Here is a 21891-nt window from a genome sequence, read left to right as displayed (position 1 = left end):
TGAAAAACAGAAAGTTCATTGTAAGGGGCGTTGCTTCCAGGAAGAATGGAATTTGGAGTATTTTATCAACGAAATCCGAAACAACTGCGTCTGCCTAATTTGCCAAGAGACTGTGGCTGTTTTCAAAGAACATAAGATCAAAAGGCACTGCCAGACAACGCTGATCGCCAAGAACTGCTAACCTCTCGCGGAGGGTGAATTTATTAAAAACTGTTCAAATAATATATTTTTCGTTCCACATTAATTTGTTCTAATAAATCCTAAAAGGAATATGCAAAAAATTAGCTAATTAGCCACTTTTTTGTTATAAAATTAAGAACATGATTTCAAACAGTTTTTAAAATGTGGTACCTTAAACTACAATGATTATCCATCTGTATATTGAACTCATACAATTCAACTTGCTTAACTTATTTACAGCCAAGTTGCTTCTACTGCAAGACAGAAACATGTACTTTATCTCAATACTTTTGGTCTCGCTTTAAAATAAAAAAATATTGGTCTGAGATGCCATGGGAAATAGGAAACGATTTTTGCAATAGACTTAGAATTGGACCCTATTTGTCTGATTTTGTGTCTTGCAGGCAAAAAAATATTTTAAGTTACCATTAAAAAATGTTCAAACTTTCTCAGCGTGCAAGCTACTTGACCAAGTCAAAATGATCGACCAACCAAACTAAAACTGGATAACATCTTATTATGTTCAAGTGGATTCTAAATACAACGGAAATTTACTAGAACAAATGAAGATTCAGATGAAGAGTTTTGTGTGTGTATATACAGAGATAGAGATAGATAGATAGATAGATAGATAGATAGATAGATAGATAGATAGATAGATAGATAGATAGATAGATAGATAGATAGATAGATAGATAGATAGATAGATAGATAGATAGATAGATAGATAGATAGATAGATAGATAGATAGATAGATAGATAGATAGATAGATAGATAGATAGATAGATAGATAGATAGAGATAAATGGATGGATGCTAGGCACTATTGTTATTGTGAGTTGCTTTGTGTATATAAAGCTTCTGTGAATTGCTGTTTGCTATTTTCAATCTCTAACTTTTTAGTAACTTATTTTGCTAGTTGCTAAGGTCAGCTCTGACCAACTCCAGCTATTGGTTGTTTTCAGCAGTTCTGAGTGAATCCAGCTCGCTCTGACTTTGTTGTCCCCCTGGGGAATTCAGCCAACCTTTTATGTCCTGTTGCCAGTAAAATGTATCCTTACCCAAGCAAGAAAATAAGGAAATAGGCTACTGAAATTTTCAGTGGTATTTAACCTTAGGGCTTCCATCGTTTGCATTCTTCAAATCCATATGCTTAAGCTCTCGAACTGAACTTTCACACACCGCCATCTAAATCAGCAAGCCATTTGAGGCGACAATAAGAAAAAAAATAAACGTGTGTTTCGTTGATCAAGCCGAAATGCCCTCATGTGATTTGGCCTCAGTTGGGCAGACAGCGCAGGGACTTAACAAAGCTAATTAGAAGAGGTTGACATGTTGAAGCGAGCTGCTGCTCTATCACATATGTTTCCTTTGTGGCGGCTGAAGTGGGCTCCTTTGTTTGGGAATTGATAGCGTTTCGCTCCGCCGTCCCTTCGGGTAGAGGCTCTGACCTGCTGAGGCCCCCGCCGTGAGACTAGGCTCTCCTCGCCAGCTGTCCTGATCTCCCTCCCCGAACCCCAAGACGAGCGACACCTGTAAAAAAAAAAAAAAAAAAACCCGTGCCCCCTTCTGCCCACCTGCTACCGGGCTCTCTGGGCCCTGCAGCTTAAACGCTCATTTTGTGCCTCTCAGCACGGGACTTATTGATATAAATAGCTGTGCACAAAGTGCACACTCTGTTTTCTGGTGGTCGGTGTACGTGTATGTGTGTGATTACACTCCACAGAGGGTTTCTTTCAGGTGGGGGGATGAAATATGAGCAGTTTGGACACTGGTTAAATGTCAATCTCTGCTAGAGTTACTGAAAATGATTATGGCGCGTTTCACACAGATTGAAAGGGACAACAGCACTCCCGCACCGGCGTTAAACAAGGATTCGATATCTAATATGTAGCCGCGATATGCCGCGTATTAAGCATTACAGATGCTACCATAGATTTAATGATGACCTCACCATTTGTCTTGATTTGGCGTGTCCTTACTCTGCGTCGAAGGGAAGCTTTGCCCTTGAATAAGAGTTTCACCTGTAACGACAAAAACACAAAGTGAAAGGAATGCATGCTAATAGTAAAAGGCCTTCGTTATATATATATATATATATATATATTTTGGGGGATTAAATAGATGTATAGCAGACAATTTCAAAGTTCTACATTTTGGGATATTTTCTTTTATTATGTGAAGGTCTAGTACGCCTACTACCACTGGAGGGCCCCAAATGGGGTTTGAACTGGGCATAGGTGTGTCTATATTTCACCACACCTGTGCACAATTACCCTGAACCCTTTATAGGGACATTTTGAACATCAAATGTCGACGGATCATTTCTTTCACTTCCACGCCATGTTGATTTGTGTTTGTGTCTGTGTCTGGTTTCTTTGTTACTTTGCTCTATGTTTTTTGAGCCCCTTTTTGTTAATAAATGCAATCCCAATTTCTGAGCACCCCTGTCTCAGTTCATGCTTTCCCCACATGGGGTAATCACCCTCAAAACATATTGTGTGCATTTTTGTACTTTTATCAACGTAAAAATGCGGGAGAGTAGTATTTTTAGAATAGTTGCAACATATGAAAAAATCACTTTTTTTCGGTTATTGCAGGGACTAGCAGTAGCATGCAGCATTGAGGATGTCAGCATTACAATGGAATTACCGATGATGGCCTTCAGTAGGTGCAAAGATGTGTGTTGATTTGTTTGTAAAATGTTAAGTTAAATGGGTTTTGGTTTTCTGTATTTACATTGTATAAATTAAAGAAAAAAAAGAATACATTTTACCCTAATTGCCGATAATTTGTCTCATTTCAAGTATAATGTTTTATGATATTACAAAGAAAATATATATTTTAAAAATACAGGAACATCATCCTTAAAATGACCATAACTATCTGCAATAGAAGAAGGTAATTCTTTTTTAAATAATATTAGAAAAATAATGCCTTAAAAATTTGCAATCCTGCCTTTAGCCATAGGAGAAAAATGCAATTATTATTTTAGTTGTTTGGATTTTTAATATTTCTTCAAGTGAAATTCTAATTGAAACTTTTTTAACTAGAAAGGGGACAGTTAAATCATACAATAATAAAGTACTAATCAAAATATTACAATAATATTGTACTGAATGTCATCAGTGTCAACACTCATCCCTATTTATTTTTTTAAATTCAGGGGAATTTCATTTTTTTGTTACAAAAAAGCAACAATATATTTATTATTGACTGATATAGAAATGTACTCTTCAAAAACTAATTGTAAAAGATACATTTCAGTTAGGCTGCCATAGACAGCTATAAACGTCAAAGATCCATTCTAGCTCCAGATCCATTGACTGCAACAAACATGAACGATACATTTTAACTAGGCTGTCGTAGGCGGCTATAAACTTCAAAAATTTATTTTAGCAAAGGTGACTGTGAATGAGTTAACAAACCATAGAAGGACAATTTAGGTACCACAACCAAAAACTGTATTTTCACATGATTGCACGGTGTAGATTATTTCCAACTTGTTTTGTGCCATGAGAAAAAATATGCCTGATCTTTCACTAATTCAGATATTTTATCTTGAGAAAACATTTGCAGCCTCAATCAGATGAATTACTCATGTTCACAAGATAAAAGCCAGATTTGTGCATACAGTAGAACAGAATAGAGTAGTCTCCAGGATAAACAGCTAATAAAAGACGTTAACGACAAAAAGAAGATTAATGAAAATAATATTAGGATAGTGATAAGTCCATTCTGTTTTAAAAATTGGACACCTGCAAAACTAATTGGCAAAGGATGCCAGTTCTTTATTTTGACTTTTACGCACTGTTTAAATTATTGTCACTATCGGCCAAACATGTTGCTGTTCTCTGATTCCCACACCCCTGCTTTAGTAATTTAAAAGATGTAATAAAGAGAAATGACTCATGGGAAGGGTTTTAGCACAGGTTTGAATTTCTAATCGGAGGTTTGGGTCCTTTCCTGTTCTCTTTGTGGGTCCTAAATCCATTGATGCCTTCTCTTCTTATTTTGAGTGTCTACTAAACTATAAACCACACAGCTAGGTAATATACTGGCCTAAATTGTGTATCTATTTGAAAATAGCCGGAAACAAAGTTTGCAAGACGAAGTCCATCTTTTCCGTTCACCTCGGCCTGCAGATTAATTGTCAGCCATTAAGATGACAAGACAATTTGTGGAGAAGCTGAGTGTAAATAAATACGCTGAGGAGGAGATAATACATCAGGCTGCTGACCGGGCTTTTCCATTACAGCAGCACATTTGTTTCCATACACAGCGGAAGCAGAGGGCGAATGGCGCCTTTCCTTCACGAGTTGCGAGCCCAACTATCTGGAGGAAAATAAGGACTCCGTGACATTAACTTTCATTACAAAAATCGTCTGGCCTGCCAGGCTAAGCTCGGTTTGCTGGGGAAGATATAATAGCCAAGCCCAAGCAGGTAGCAATTGTCTTGTCTCCATTATGGCGCCGTAAAACTAAGGCGATAATAAGACTCTCACGATTCCAGACACCGTTATACTAAAAGTGAAGCCTGCATTTATTTTCCTGAAAAACACAACCATTAAAAATATCATGTATAATGTGTTTTATATTATACAACTTTAGATTTATTGGACCGTTGAGTCTCTGTGGGCTGCCAACGATATGAAGGCAATACACACCTAAATAAACAATAGATTTAATGTAAGAGCATCATGCTACGAGGTTAAAATGTCTATATTTACAGTAAAGTACTTTTGTAAGTTCTTTTGAATAATAATCTCAATCTTTGACTAGCAAGAAGTAAAATGACAAACAATCTGGGTATGGTAAGGGCATAGATCAGTAGAAGTGCAACTGCTAATTTACTAACATTAACTAAATGATAATGAACGTAATAAACAGCGATTATGATATAAATACTTAACAATATGATCACAATGTGCTGGTTTTGTTACAATGATAAAACAATAAATAACTCTTTTGTTTAATTGAACTGAAAATGTTGATGGGAATGATATAAATGAATCGCGTAACAGATTATCAAATGAATCAAATATAAATAATCTAATACAATTTCGTCACGCTTTTGGGGTTGTAAATGTTAGAAATGTCTGCTTCTTGGTGGTAAATATTTGACTTTTTTTTAAATGTCTAACATTATATGTCAGAACCAGAACAGAAGCAGAACCCACTTGCGTGACGTTTACCACAGGTTTTATTGGAGGAAAGAGAAAGGGCTGCGCCCACGATCCGATGTTCGTTGGAGGCGGGAAGCCAATCGCTAATGTAATCGGATTGTGATCCGAATACGGAAGTTGATCTTCCGTAGCGGGCGATGGCGGCGTCAGGAACGGAAAACAGGGTGATAGCAGGGACAGAAGAGCAAAAACGTGGTCGGGGTCAGAAACGGGTCGTAAGTCGGGACGGTAGAGCAGACGTGGTCGGGATCGAAAACGGGTCGTAAGTCGGCACGGTAGAGCAGACGTGGTCAGGATCAAAACAGGTCGTTGCCGGAGACAGACGGGAGCAAAAAAGGGACAGGTTGGATTCAGGGTTGAAAAAAATGCCATGCCTAGTATACATGGAGATTCGCAGACGGACTGACAACAGGGGATTGACAAGACTCGGTTCAAATACTGACAGGGAGCCAAACAGAACCCGCGGCAGATGGCACCAAATGAGCAGGCACAGGTGATTCACATCGGTAATCATGACATTATATAATTTCTTTGATTTTATTTATGAAGTTATAATTAAGAAAAGTTTATGATATTGTAAATGTATACATTAAATATAATAATATTGATCAGTCAAAATTTGTGGTTGTACCTTTATTTTATTATTTTTTGGTAATAGTTTTACTACTTGACAGATAGTATGAGTACAAATGACAAGTTTGTTTAAAAAATAAAGTTAGGTTATTTAATTTAAAAAGAATGAATGGCCCTATTCAGACAATCAAAATGTTGAGTGATTCATCTCATCTCATCTCATCAGCTGCACCGCTTATCCTCAGTAGGGTCGCGGGGGTGCTGGAGCCCATCCCAGCAATCATCGGGCAGTGGGCAGGGGACACCCCGAACTGGTTGCCGGCCAATCGCAGGGCACACGGGGACAGACAACTCACTCGCTCAGTCACACCTAGGGACAATTTGGACCGGCCAATTCAATGTTGAGTGATTATTTTGATCAATTAATTCCTAAGTGTAGCAATATGTTTTGCTTTTTTCCCTCAACCAAATCAAAAACTAAATAATAATCTTGTTCTCTACAAGGTTCATTTAAATATATGTTATCTTTGGCATAAAAAAGTCTTTGTTCACCTGACTAAAACAAAAATCGACAAAATAATACATGGATTATTCAAATATAAAATACATAATAATTTTCTGCAGACCTAGTTGCCATCAAACATCACGATTTTGGTAAATCTATTTTTTTAAACCCCTTAATGTTCCTGTAAAATTCACCTTAAATCCCAATCAGAGACATAGCCAAAGTAAATTCAATGCTTTCCTTGAACTGTTTGGAGAACATGGACGGTTTTTCGGTCTCTTTTGAAAGGTAAGACTCGAAAAAAGTTTTCCCTGACTGAAATAATCAAAGCAAGTTCTAGTTTCTAAGTTTGAACACAGAGAAATAAATTAATAGAAGGTTTTTATTCTCGCCTGAATTCATTTTTGTATGCAGGTGAGTTTAGCGTGGCCTGTTAGCTGGAAAACAAGTGAGACAATAGCTAGGAGCCTTACCTTGTCAAATTTGCTCACAATCTGAAACACCAAACATTGTATATTACACATTTTTCTAAGGGTAGGTTTGGGCGTTTCTAACGGTGGCTGTTTGGAGACAACCAGTTAACAACACTAAAATCTTTGTAAATGTGTATCTTACCATGGCCAATTCTTTAGACATTTGAAAAGTTATAAATGCTTGTCTTCTCTTTCCATAAGTCAATCAATGATTGTTCACACTTGCGCCTAATAATGGATCATAGAAATGGGTTGCCTTTGCGCACATTTTTTTTAGCTCTGATTTGAATACACATCGAAAAATGTATGTTGGGAATATCATTGCCTAATCAATGTGTTAATTTCTATTTCATTCTGTTACTACAGGTTGAAGGTATTCGTAGCTACAGAAGGTGATCTCCATTTTATCAAATAGGCCTGTATACGCTAATGCAGGTTATGGGCCGTGAAAAAAGTCTGCTATTGGTTGAGAGTGGTGTCAATCAAAAGGTTAGAGCCCAATGACCATATTGGGATTCATCTTTTGAGTCTTTTTTTTTAAAGGGGTGTTTTGATACGAAAGGAAGAATTACAACAAGGAACGTCCAACGAAGCAGAAATGCTTTTAGGCGGATTTTATTTTTCAATCTGTCAGCGTTATCGTGTCTTTTGGAGTAAACATTTTACACGATTGGATTCACTGCACGGTCCTGGAAGTAACAACTGCATGTTTGCGGACATTCAAGTCATTTAAAAACTGTGAGGGGACGTAATTGGTGAGCTAAACCGGTTTTATAGTTTTTGGGTATCTTGTTTCAGACTGATCGTGATGTTTTTGTTTTCAGTGACTGGTGACATCGTAGAGATACATATTTGTTTATCAACAGTTCGACAGCCCGCCAATGTTAAGGGGTTATCCTTGATATTTAAAAAAAAACTTGGGGTTTTTTATATTAAAAGTGAATGTTTTGAACGTAAACAACTTTGGCCTGATGCCAGGATTCAACATTTTTGTTAATTATCAATTACAATTAATATATTAGAAAATTTTCAGACAATTATATTTTTTAGCAGATTTTCAGACTATGATAATCAACATTATTGTTAATTTTACAGACAATGATACTACATTTTTGGGGTAATTTTTGGACAATTATATTAAACAGTATTGCTAATTACCAGACAATAATTATCACATTTTCTGCCAAATTTTGCACAACCATAATTAACATATTTCGCTATTTATCACACATTGATATTCAACATTTTTAACATTTCACGTGTTGATAAAAAGTTATTTTGCAGATTTTTGGAAAATAATAATCAACATATTTGCCGATTTTCCAAAACTTCCTAAAGTTGTCAAATTCTACAATTTTCAATTAATCAAATTCGTCAATAATGGAAAAAATAATCAACAATTCAACAAATATGAAAATAATCGTTTTTGCAGCCCTGGTTAATGAGCCAGAGAGAAAGGAACCAAAAAACATTACCTTTCCGGGAAGCTATGAAGAGAAGAAAAGCGCACTTGCGGCTGCATCGATTCAGCACTAATTGATCTGATGGGTCCTTGTGATAATTGACAATTATCCCTGATTACCAGACTGGGGTTTAAAATCAGTTGAAGAAAATGACCAGACATTAGGCCATGTTGTCCGAGGGCCGAACAAAGATCAGTCGATACCCAAGAACAAGAGACAAGGGCGTGCCTGAACCACGTTTCGTCGATTCGGGCACGTTAATCGTTTAAGATCAGAAGATAATGGAGTCGCTTGTAAACCAGAGCTTCTTTATGCGTTTATCCGACGCAAAGGTGCAACGTCTGCATGTTAGCCTGTCCCCGTGAGTCTATATTTCTCCATTACGACACGCATGACCCCAAGCCGCCCCGCCTCCCACCTGATTCCTGCAGACAGATGCAACTCATTGCGGCTTAATAAATATACGGGCCCTGGGGATTTGAGCTAAACAGTTCTATTAAGTTGGAAACACGTCCGGCGATAAAAAAAGCAGCCTGAACCCACCCCCCGAGAAAGGTCGAGTGTGACACGCGTGTTTACCCCAGGAAAACAAAAGCGGGGCTGGGAGGTCTCTTCGTGTCGGATGTCTTCATACGTGAGGGCGATTGTTGGTTTTCAGGAAATGGCCTTTTTGGAAGCATGATACGAATTTGTAGATAGAGAAAAAGTGAGACGGATAATAGGAAGAATAAAAAAGCTAATCTCTTTTTACATTGGGTGGGCAAACTTTTGGAGTCGCGGGCCGCATTGGGTTCGAAAATCTGGTCGCGGGGCCCGAGCCTTTCATTTCATTTGTGAATAAATATATAAACTACTTACTGTATTTCTATAACTGTGGTAATATTTTATCATTTTCAGCAGTAGCATTTTGTACTATTACTGTATTTTATTTTTTGTTAAATTTCTGTAATTGTTTTTTGAAGTGTTTCTGTATTATTTTTCTAGAATTACTGTGGTAATATTTTGTAGTATTTTAATAGTAGCATTTTTGTAGTGTCCCTGTATTTTTATTTATAAAGATAGTTTCGACCATTTTTTGTGAGTCGAATGGTCGTAAGTAGGCGTACATCTGTACTACTTTATTTACTATTTCCGTGCAAATATTATAACATTTTTACCATTTTCGTTTGGCGGGCCAGATTTAAAAGCATGCTGGGCCACACGTAGCCCGGCGGGGCATAGTTTTCCCACCCATGCTCTACAATGTTTAATAAGAACATCAAAACGCTGAAAAATCTTCACGCATGCCGAGCTGCGAGCGAGGCGCCGCCGTTAAATAGCGTTGATGAACTGTTTGCTTACGCCGTAATAATTAACTCACATTACATGACTTTGTGTGATTACTTTCTTAATTATGCATCAATTTAATATCTAATAAGCAGACTTAGACATTAGACGGCGCCGTAGTTTCCGAGCTTTAATTAAACGCTCCGGAATAAATGTGGGACGGATGTCTCGCAGTGATTTCCTGGCTGCTTAAATGCTCTATTTATTATGAGGGGCGTATAAAAATTCAGTTTCTCCTCAGGAAAGCAAACCACAAGATGCCAATTATGGTATGCAAGTTGCTTTTTTGTCCCCTTTCTTATCGAATAAATTTGCTGCGTTGGGCTCATTATTATATAAAATACATATACATTACTATGGCATTTTTTCAAGTTTCACATTTTATGTGGGAGCAAAATAAGGCCCCTGAAGATTAGTTTAATTACATAACACAGTTTGCTTTTTTATTTAAGAATAATGTGAGCTGGTACAATAAGTGGATTCTATGCGGGTATTCAAATTACTCAATAAAATGGGGCAGTTCAAAATTGGCAACTTGCGCAAGTGCTGCAAGGGAAAGAATGTACTGAATATCGATATATATATATATATATATATATATATATATATACAGTCATACCACTACTTACGAACGTCTCTACATACAAATTTTTCAGGTTACGAGCAAACTGAGCATAAAAAAAATTACCTCGGGGTACGAATTTGTTTTAGGGATATGGATAAACAGACCACTACTGCACCTTGCGTGCTGCAACCCAATATGTATGCGTGAGCGCCGGCATGCTCTTGTGTCTACCGCTTATACTTTGTGCCCACTTCCTCTTTGTGTCATCTTCCGGTCCCAGAAACGGGACGCAAAAAACACAGCTGAGGACCAGTAAACAAAGAGGCCAGTTAAAAATATTAATATTTGCATTATTTTCTTTATTCTATGTTTTTTTTACATTGCGTGCCTCTCGTTTTTTGTTTTGTTTTTTTGTGTGGTATTGTGATTTTAACATGTATCTGTTTCATGTTCGGATGCTATTTATGATTTATTAAGAAAATAATAATAATTTTGCATTTCTTGAAACGGATTAGCGAATTGACATTGAAAAAGCGCCTCTACTTACAAATTTTTCAGGTTACAAATCTACTCCCGGAACAAATTAACTTCGAAAGTAGAGGTACGACTGTATGTGAGATTGTTCTGGTGATTATTAAGATTGTTGATTCATCGGTTAAAATAAAATGTTTCTTTGCAAATTCACTAGGTTAGACAGAGAGAGAGAGAGAGAGATGGAAACAGAAAAGGAAAGAGGCAAAGAAGGCGATAGATAGATAGATAGATAGATAGATAGATAGATAGATAGATAGATAGATAGATAGATAGATAGATAGATACACCTTTTTCTTTGTTTTGGTAGGTTTTTTTAATATCAATTATTTTTTTTTAAATTTAAATATATGGAATATAAGGGCTAGGACTAGATAAGTTCATATATATTCTATATAATACGCTACAGTGGGCATTTGCACGTCACACTGGGTATTTGTATATTGTATTCTTTTGACTTTATTATTGTACTGTTCTCAGCTCAGGGATGCTGCTGGAAATGTGAATTTCCCTTCGGGGATGAATAAAGTATCTATCTATCTATCTATCTATATGCTTTTTCCTGCTCCCCCTTGAAGAAGTGCACATAGCTTGCACTTTTATTTATGAACAATATTTCAATTTTCAATTGCCCTCATATTTTAACTTAAATAATAATTAAGGAGTAATAGTTTTATAAATTTGTCAATATAAAATGTATCAATGCTGTGAGTGAAAACAATTCTCCAAAATTCCTTCTTGAGGAAATATAAGTGTTATTTCATCCCTTGAAATATATTTAGAGACAAGTGTTCTTCACATGACAGCGGTGTATTATAAGCAACATGTAAAACGTGCATGAGATATATTTTTATACCACAAAACAAAGCTAATGTTGAAAATGCTAATGTTTGGAAGATGTTTTAGCAAAAAAAACTGAATGTTAATCCACCTAAATGGTGTTGCGGTCTGATCACTATCAATGATTATCAACATCGTGATCATTTCCGTATGTCAGTTTAATTTTAGTCTTTTATGTCAGACTAGATTTGCATCATGTCAGGTACCTAAAATGGAGGCCTACCCTCCCATCAGCGAGACTCAACAAGAAATCAGCTCATCTTGATTTTTGCGCTTTTCGACGATCTTCCCAACGAGGTCGATTCCGCCTCTCATTGGACTAACCGTATTCAAAAACAAGCATTTAATGAAACCTACGGGAATGACTACTGAATAATTACATGATGAAAATTTGAAATATTTTTTGGGTTCCTTAGAAGTATCTGGCATCTGTCAGGTTAGTTAACGCGGCCGACAAAATGTCAGGACTAATCAAGGGGTGAATGGTGAAAGCAAAGGCAGACAATGGAAGACTACCGTAATATATTTTTCTTCACATTGAAAAGGTGAGAAACATTTTTCCCGGCACCAAAAATTAAGACATTTTCTAATTTTCAAATGTTTTTCTCACAAAAAAAGGTAGACATTCAACATAAGAGTTAGGTGGGATATGCTGTTTGAATTGTACTGAATTTCTATTAATAGCTGAAACATTTTGTATTAATTGAATTGAAATGCAGGTTTTTAAGTTAAGGATGCCCGATATCTGTTTTTCCTTCCGATACAGATAACCGATAAAATCAGAACTGCCGAACATTGAAAAAAATATTATTTTCGAAATGTAGCTAAGAGAATTTTCAGATTTTGAACTTTTGTTTTCTCCGTAGTAGCATTTAAAAACTCAAAATTTTAAGTCCAAAGTGGTTCGTAGACAATGATATCACTTAAAAAGAAACCATACACCAGACCTGATGTAACTGAAAATGTCACTACTATAGTAACTAAGGGACAATCAACATTGTCAATACAAAAATGGGCAGTGTTTGATATATTTTTTTATTTTCGTAGTTTATAGAAAAGCGTGTATTTTGCGATTGATTAAAAACTGGCGTAGTAAACTGTGGAAAGTTTTTAGGATTTGGAAGCACTATAAATTCCTGCCTCCTGAGAAAGTTACTGATCACTTTTTACTAACTGCATTCTATAACTGGAAAAAAAATTGCAAAATCCAATTAGAAAAATTTATTTATTTATATTTATTTGTATGTGTTTTTCTTTTTGTTACAACAACATCATACAGCTGCAATAATATAAAAAGTAGTTTGGGAGAGACTGGACATACAAATATTGCAGAAAGTGTATTTGATTATGGGTGTGTTAATTACTTGAAAATACATCACTTTTATACTACAAATACTCTAATCCATGTCAGACATACCGTGGCTAAAGAAATAAATCACTAATTCTTATCACCTTGAATTGCCTTAGCTGTCAACATTAGAAGATATAAAGCACTAAAATAGATAGACAAATTGTGATGCAGAAACTACAGTGGGAGAATGTAACATTTGGCTGATTATGGTTGTAGATGTAACTCAAAAGGTGTACAAGTAAAGTAAATTTATGGCAGTAATGATTTTCCAAAGAGACACGACTAAGTGGTCTTACTACTTTTATAGAAATGTTAAATTTATTCTAACCAGGAACAGAAATGTTTAGAATATTTCTAACAAGTAGTATTGGCTGACTGAATATTATAGCGACTTTTTTTTCTCCCTCGGGCCGATAACTGTGACATTGTTGTTTGTATAGGAAGCAATAAGTATGATTCAATTACTCTGAAGACTAAGATTTCAAGTTGAGCTTGTCTGCTGGCTTCATTTTAAATCTACAGGTCGGTTTTCAACTATTAAATTTACACGAGTGTGGCGCCGACACAATACAACGTGAAAAACGACTGCAAACCAGCAGTGAAATTCAATTATTTGTACTTCCTCGGGATTAATAAGCACAGCATGATTGCATATAATAGTTTCTGACATGTTTTCCTGGTTCACAATTTCACCGTCTGGCAAAGTAAATTGCTCCATTTCATTTACGTGCTTTTAATGTTTGAAGGGAAATCAATAGAAAAAGTAATTCCTTGCCTTCCATTGAAGCAAAATCCAATCTCTTTGAATGATAGGCTGAAAGGAAAGCAGTCAAGAGACTTTCTTTTCAATTATCGCCGACTTGTTTACATAGCGTCGTAGCTGGACATACAAATCTCGATGAAACACAATTTCGCTAGCAAGGTAGGCAAGGAGCATGTTTGGAAATTGTTCAATATCTCAGTGCAAGTCCAATTTATACGGCATTGTTTAGCTGCGCCGTGAATAGTCGGGTTATGGTAATGTAATATGCATAATTCATACACCTTGGGCCCCCTCCTCATTTGTGATTCGGCTGCCCTGCCTGTTTGTCTGAAGCTGAATTAATGCTACATTGTCCATTAGGCCACGGTAACACCGGGCAACGCTGTCACACACCCGGTTCGAACTGAAATTCCATCGAGGCTAATTTCCCCTTTTGCCCTTACGCTTTGATTTGCTTTGGAAAATTTCTCAATTTGAATGCATAGTGCTGATGCTCGGGCATGTATTTTGTTTCAATTTTGTGAGGTTTGAGCTAGGGTCCGGAAGCACGTGGCTTGTTATCCTCTCCTGAGTTCACTTCGAGGCGCTGTTGTGACCTTCATAAGACACGGTTTCCCTGCTGGGAAGGCAAGTCATCTCCACAGCCGGCACTCATTGGGTCATGATGAGGCTAAGCAGTCCCATTAAAGCGTTTTCATCCAGTCTTGGACCATGAGATGGATCAGAGCCAAAAAAGGCCTGAACAATTACCTTCATGCTTTTGCAATTATAATGTACGCAAAATCAACTCTCTCCTAAGGATATTAGGGCTGGGATGTCTGAATTTGAGCAGTAGACCCTCAGGTTATGGTGTCCCTAGCTTACGATCTGTTCACGTTCCGATGTGGAAAACAATATTTCTTGGCCCCTTTCTTATGGCTTTTTTCCTACTATAAGACATAACAAAAAACAAATTTAAAAAACGCTTGCATGGTGAAAAATGACAAAAATTCAAACTTTTTAGTGTTTATGTGTATAACTGTGCAAGACACGCACCACATACGTCTCTAAGATGACTGTATTCTTTTGGACAACATAATACAGATGCTGGTTTGGTCACAGCGCCTTGAAGGTGACATAAGCCAATGTCTGAACTCTCCCTCTCTACATTCAGATCAAAATCTTTTGTAACAAATTTTAGCTTGTTTAGCTCCAAAGACTTGCAGTAATGGTAAAGGGAGAAGCAAAAATGTATAACCATGGAAAGGAACATGGCGATTATCAAGAAATACAAAGAAGGCGAATGCATTGTGAAAAATATGGCCAAAACCAATCCGGGGGGGCAATTTTTAAAAGTAAGGTGGCTAATACAGCAACAAAGTATTTTAAAACTAAGTGGTAAATGGTCAGCATTTATATAGCACTTTTCAAGTCACTGAAAACCTCCCTAAGCGCTTTACAATGTGCTTCACACGTACCCATCTACACACACACTCAGACAATGATAGCCAGCCTATCAGGGGCATTAGTGGATCAGGGTCGTGCCCAGGGACACTTCAACATCTAACTCGGAGAAGCCAGGTATGGAACCTCTCGGTCCCAAGACAAGCGCTCTACCTCTTGGGCTACTGCCGCAAGTGGATGTTTCAAAATGTCTTTTAAATGGAAGATGCCGATAAACTGTACGCATTTGTACAGTCAAGAAGTCACACCAATAGACCCCGCTTTGGCTGTGCATCGCTAAATAATCTTTTATATGAAAACTTGTTAAACAATTTAAGACACTTAATGATGAAAACCCACAAAACCAACTGTAACCACCCAAAAACTCCCACAGCTATTCGATTTGGTGAGCAGTCGGGCGGAGCTATGCACACAGTGCGTGCACTTTCTTCCCCTCGCCCAATGCTGTCTTCACTGAAGGTAAATATGTTGGTTTGCAGTATCTTGTGACATCGCTTCTTGTTTTGAAACCATTATTTAGGACAAAAGTTATGGTCAAAATGAAGCCATGTTTTAAGTGGCATATTTATATTGATTTGGGACACAGGCTCCTACATTATTATCATTTCAAAGATTTGATCAAATAATCAAATGGTACACAGTGAAATAAAATGTGCTGTAATATATAATATCAAAAAGTCAAAAAGGTTTCCGACCCCTGAGATACAACTTCAATGTTTTTACCTGGTTTACTGAGGTTTGGAACATATTAGCCAACTACAGTAGGTTTCTAGACCCCGCAATACAAGAATTCCACTTTGTGATTCCCACCTCATAACGGATTCATGTTGTATCCTGGCGATCTACTACATTATCATTTTTTCAGACACACTGCGGTCAGTTAAACAGTCATTATGTGGCTCAGATGGTAAAACAAGGGAATAAGGTGAATCAATGTTCGATTTTCATGGCACGGCTTGATTCATGGCTCGCGTGATGATGAATGGCCGTCTTCCCGCTCTGAACTGTTGTGAAATGTATTCGTATTAGGGTTGGGTTTTATGAAGTTTACTAATCGTTAAAACGATTTTGTTATATGACGTCATTGTCATGTTAAAAAGCCTACTTCCAATATGTGTTTTTGGTTGTTCACAATAAAAAACATATCTAAATGGTTTCTTAGAGCTATGTTTAAAGGAAGAGTAAAAAAATATATATTGGAGATATGTTTTTGAGACATGACAGCAACGATCAAATAATAATTTGGAAGAGGGTGTAGCAACAGATAACATTTTCATGGATAGAATATACAACTGTATGGATTTTATTTTCAACCATTTTAGTTGTATTTATTGACGGTCATCTAATTTTATTCTTCTCCTATTTCCTTACTGTGCAGTGGATGTTTTTATACAGCACTTTGTGTTACAATTCATCTGAAAAGTGATAGACAAAATACATTTTGATTTAATTTTGTCTATTTTACGATAAGTAACAATATTGAGGAATAAATTGTAACTTATAGTCGAGCCTTTTCACGACTCTTGATTTGTCTTGGCAAATACTTGTATCAAAATAACTATAGATTTACAAATAAAACCAGAATTGCAGTTGAATAAATGGTCTTTATTGTAATTATACAAAAGTACAACAAAATTGGAGGGCTACTCCTTTCAATGTAAGAAAGCGATTTAGAGAGGGGCTGGTTAGCTACACGCTAGCGTCGGGTGACCGCGACTTCTGCAAGGTCTTTGTGATGATTCAAATACAAGAATGTAGCGGTTTTCGACAAGTAGTGGCTCCAAGTCTTCGGTTTCCTGGCTAATGAATCTGGGGTTGGTGACTAGCAATGTTCGGCAGTTGTGACCCAAGAGTTGTTAGCCTAGCTGTTAGCTTATCTTCTGACGCCGCCTCAGTCAATTCCTGGACGCGATAAAAATCCAAGCAGCAGCCGCTGGTGATCAGCTTCTTCTTTATGCTTTCCTGACTTTGCTTAGAGTCTGATTCAAAATGGAATTTATTTACCATGTACCGAGCCACTAAAGCTACGAGCTGTGGTGATTGTTTTGGTGGCCATTTGTGCAAGGGCTGTTTGACTGACTGGCAGCTTACACCAGCCTATTAAAGTCGTAAACACACGTCTTGCAAACTTTGTCTCGCCTATATTGGTTGGTGCCATTAAAACCTACTTCTGATTGGCTGGCACTGTTAAACCATGAAATGTGACAATTCTTGTTGGCCAAACACTCCATCACTCAATTAACACACTGGAACAATTAATTAGTTTAAACTATTTCACTAAGTCACGTCGCGATATCAATTAGATTACTGTTAGTCGTGCAGCTCGAATGGTAACCTAGATTTTTTAATCTTATTTTAAGATGATGTCGGCTGCTTTTTAAAACTTGCTGGGCCCACATGGAGTTTCTCTTTCAGTTGTATCACGTCCAATTCCATTTCAAATATCATATGTAAATGCCTTTTTGTCACAAATATTATAGACTGTATCATTGCTAGAAAGTAAGTTGTAGAAGGAGAAAAATTGACCTCGGAAAATGTGAACTGTATATTGGCAAATCTTGATTTAAACCATATAATTTCTAAATTGACGGTTAGAATGATGTAAGACATGACAATGAATTCATATAATTGATAGAAGAAGCGTTTAAAGATGGTTCTTAACAACAGTGGCGTACAGTTAGGGGAGGCAGAGGAGCCTATGCATCACCTCTCATCATGGAAATAGAAAATTAAAAATATATTAAATAGTTATATTCATTCAGTGTTAGTTCTTTTCACAGTGCATTATTATTATTACTAATATAATTATTATGTTGCTTATTACTGTGCTGTTTGTCTGCAGATGCAGAGTGAGGCACTCAATTAGCTTGCCTCGTGGCAGAGGGTGATAGTGAGACCAAAGTTTTTGATTTGGTGCACACTTCAGCTGCAAACAATTGAATTAGTGATAGTATTAGCAAACTAACAGTAAGTCAAGCCATCCAGTATTTTTTTTATCTCTTTGCATGGACTTCATAATGAAATATTTCATTTATTGATGCTTTTATTCAAAAGAAGTAATGCACAGACGTTAGGTAATATAATAAAACACTAGGCTACAGTCTATTAATTGCTTTTTGGATCTGCCGACCAAAAGATGAATAAGATTTAGGTTCATTTATTTGTAAATCTGACTGTCACTCACCAGACACGGATCTCACTGCATGTCACTGCCTACAATCCATTGATTTCAACCACTAGTCCCTTTTTCTTCCCTTGTTGGGTGATTTATCAATTTTTTGATGCGATGTTTGTCGCAACATGCCTGAAAAGAAAAAGGAAAAATCCTTATTTCTTTTATTAAAACTTTAGGAGAGTGTTACCCCCCAAAAGGGGTATGGGGGGAGTGGGACAAATTAGTGTTGACAGTAGACACTTAAAGCAGGAAAATCACAGGCCCGCTGGGAGGAGAGAGCCACATGGGGCTCAGCGCTTGTGTAAAGAACACTCCAGATTTCACTTGAGATGCAGTCACCTTTTACCAGAGCAGGGGGAATGTCAAAAGACCCTCTTGAATGAGCCAATAAAGCCACTAAAAGGGGGAGGATTAACCAGCTGATATCAAGGACAGCGGTTTGTTTGTGGAAGCTGACGCCCCCTTTTTTTGCCGCGACACGCTGGGCGGAACATTCAGCTTTACGGAGCTCGACCAAAATGCTATTGACGTCTTAATTCCCATTGTGGCCGTGTTACGCGAAACGCTAGCCGTGTTAACATGTAACCGTCAATTGGTTTTGTCCTGACCTCAGCTTGCCACGTAACAGCCTCCTTTGTGTTGTCGTGCGCTATCATCGCCTTTATGGCCCATTCATCAAAAAGAATACAATATGAAACACTTAATTACGAGGCATGAGGGGCTTTCAATCTCCTCTTAATTTCCCAGCAGCTGTGATGGAAAAGCCTTTATCCCATTAATGTGTCAAAACAACACCCAACAATGTCACGGCCTGCTTGCGAGCTCATAAACAGCAGATTGAAAAAAAAGAAATCAAGGATGAAAATACAATGGATGCTACATTGTTGAACTCTTTGAAATCCCCTTTTCCCCTGATCCGAAGCAGGGCAAAGATTATTAAACTTGAACAAAATGCTTGGAAATATCCATCCGATACTAATCCATCCATTCATCCATCCCTTCGAATTAATTCAAATTGGATTTGACTCAATTTCTTCTCCTTTTGAAAAGGTTCACTATGATTTCACTTTGCATCGGTCAAAATGAAAGTATTTTGGGGGATTTTTTTTTTTTTATATATATAGGACATGGAAAAATATAATTAGCTCTGTTTGGTGGAAGTAGCTTATTTTTCACTTGATTATTTTTTCATAATTTATTTATTTATGTGTTAATCATGTTATTTATGTATTTATCTTAATGGCTTCTTCAGTAAATGAACTGTAGACGTGTAAGAAACATTTACAACAATACAACATTAATAGTTTGTTCATTATAATTTTTATCATTGAATGTCACTACATTAGAACAGGGGCAATAATGTGAATGCTTTTGCCATTTTAAAAATCGACTATTTGGAAATTAGCTAAATAGTGAAATCGAACAAAGGAATTTATAGGTATAGTCTGATTTTTTACAATGCTGGAAGAGATGGTTTGTAATTTGTAATTGTGGTCAGGAACAAGTGATGAAAAGCACACAAATATATGAATGTTAATTAATGTTAAAAGTGATTTTGAATCACTGTTGTTTGCCAAACCTTTTGCCCAGGATACATTGTGTGATCGCATTTCTTTTTTTTATAACTGTCGGGTCATGTTTATTGTTTTGTAAAAATCCATTACATTCGTCATATAATCTTTTCTTGTCCCGTTACCCAGCATTAATATACAGTATATATATATATACAGTATGTATATATCTATATATCTATATATCTATATATCTATATATCTATATATATATATATATATATATATATATATATATATATATATATATATATATATATATATCTTTGTTCTTTTTTGATTAAGTAGTATATTTTCTCCCAAAAAATAAAATTCAAAATACATTATATAAAAAAATCAATGAAGCAAAACTACATCAAAACATTGGATCCTGAAACATGAAAATCAGATATTTATCAGCAAAATCTATGGTGTTATTAATCAATTATTAAGGTCATACAATATAAAAAATACTATCCCAATATTCATTTTGGACGTTTACATTTTCATTTTAAACCGCATCTGTACCAGGGATCCGCAAACATCCGACTGTGGGCCACATGCAGCCTGTCAGGCTTTTCAATGCAGAGTGCCAAACGAAAAATATATTAAAATAATGACAGATATATATATAAGAATAGAGATATACACATAAAAATACCGCTTTGTCCCTTTATGTGTGTTTCCTCGTTTTTGTTTTCCCCAATGCAGCCTGCAACTGAACAAGCTCAGATAAATACTTAAAATTCGTGTTATATTCCAATGCTTTGACCACTTAGTTAAAACAATGTAACTCGATTTTAGTTTTAGTTTTTAAGTATGTAATTTATCACCTCCCTGACGTGCTTCCATTGTATTTGTTCCTAATACATTGTGAATGCATTTTTTCGTAGATACAAGGCATTCAAGGTGAAACTTTGGGCTTGAGATTTATTTAGCGCTGTCACTACACCGGCTACTAAGAACTGTTAGTTTATCAGCAACGAGTGTCACGAGACGTCCGACGGTGCTTTCCACCTTAAGTTATCGTAGCTTCAAGACAGCAGCAGGTAGTTTTATTTTGTGCTCTGATATAGTGCAGACTACGCCGGTGATAAATCAAACAAGCAGCGGCCCCCTCTGATAACTCAATAAGCACCTGGACTCCTCCTAACATGTCACACCTGCACTTCCCTGTAGAGCTTCTTCCTTCTAGGGCTTCGCTTGGGGGCTTGGTACACCTGCCTGGTGGCTTTCAGAATCGTAGCAGCTGGAAGAGTAGCATCATGCATGCTTAATTAGTATGAACTCTGCAAAGGAAGCAAGTGTGAGTATTTGAAAGAGTGTGAAATTAATAAGCTGTTGTGCATTAAACGTTCTGTAATATTAAAATGGCATTATGAAAATTACAGTAAACCCCCAGGTTACAGCGCCCCTAGTTAAGGATTTCAGGTTACGATGGGGAATCCGATGTTTTTTGGCTCCTTTTTATGGTATTTTTACCACGCATAAGTTAAGTGGCTCATATGTTTCTAAGATGCCTGTCGGCTTACGGTCGACATCATATAATAAGCTGATCCGCTATTGGTTTGCATCATGGCATCATAAAGATGCCAATATTCTATTGGCTGAACTTCTTCCCAAAATGCTTTTATTTCTCTCTTCTCATGGAAGAAACTTCAATTTGTTAAGATATGGGTCCAGTAATGTAAATGAGAGAAGCAAGAAGATGATAACAATGGAAAGCTTGAGATAAATAAAGAAATACGAAGGAGTTGAGCACATTATTACCCTTGATAAGTAATGCCGCTGTAACAAATCAATTATCAGGATAATAATTAAGAATATGAATGTGATTAAAGCAAAAAAGGTCTAATGGCATGACAATCTTTGCAAATGGATGATTTATAATCAGCTTTAGTTTTAATCTGTCGTGTACTCTCACTCCTGCATCCACCTATTAACTCAACTGTACCAGCTTAAGTCAC

At 36.6% G+C, this 21891-nt stretch overlaps 1 long non-coding RNA gene across 1 annotated transcript in view; it reads right to left on the bottom strand.

Annotated features, from left to right (window-relative positions):
• LOC148352702 (uncharacterized) overlaps window positions 1-18506 on the bottom strand; it is a 33931-nt gene extending 15425 nt beyond the window's left edge. The window contains exons 1-2 of the long non-coding RNA XR_015852691.1: window positions 18384-18506; window positions 2135-2204 (exon numbers count right to left, since the gene is read on the bottom strand). This is a non-coding gene — a long non-coding RNA (uncharacterized LOC148352702). The remainder of the gene's footprint in view (window positions 1-2134; window positions 2205-18383) is intronic.
• Window positions 18507-21891: the final 3385 nt, after the last annotated feature.

Source organism: Urocampus carinirostris, chromosome 14 (assembly GCF_059441175.1).
Source record: "Urocampus carinirostris isolate Australia breed hairy pipefish chromosome 14, RoL_Ucar_1.0, whole genome shotgun sequence".
Classification (NCBI taxonomy): Eukaryota; Metazoa; Chordata; class Actinopteri; order Syngnathiformes; family Syngnathidae; genus Urocampus; species Urocampus carinirostris.
This window is presented reverse-complemented; position numbering and strand designations above follow the sequence as displayed.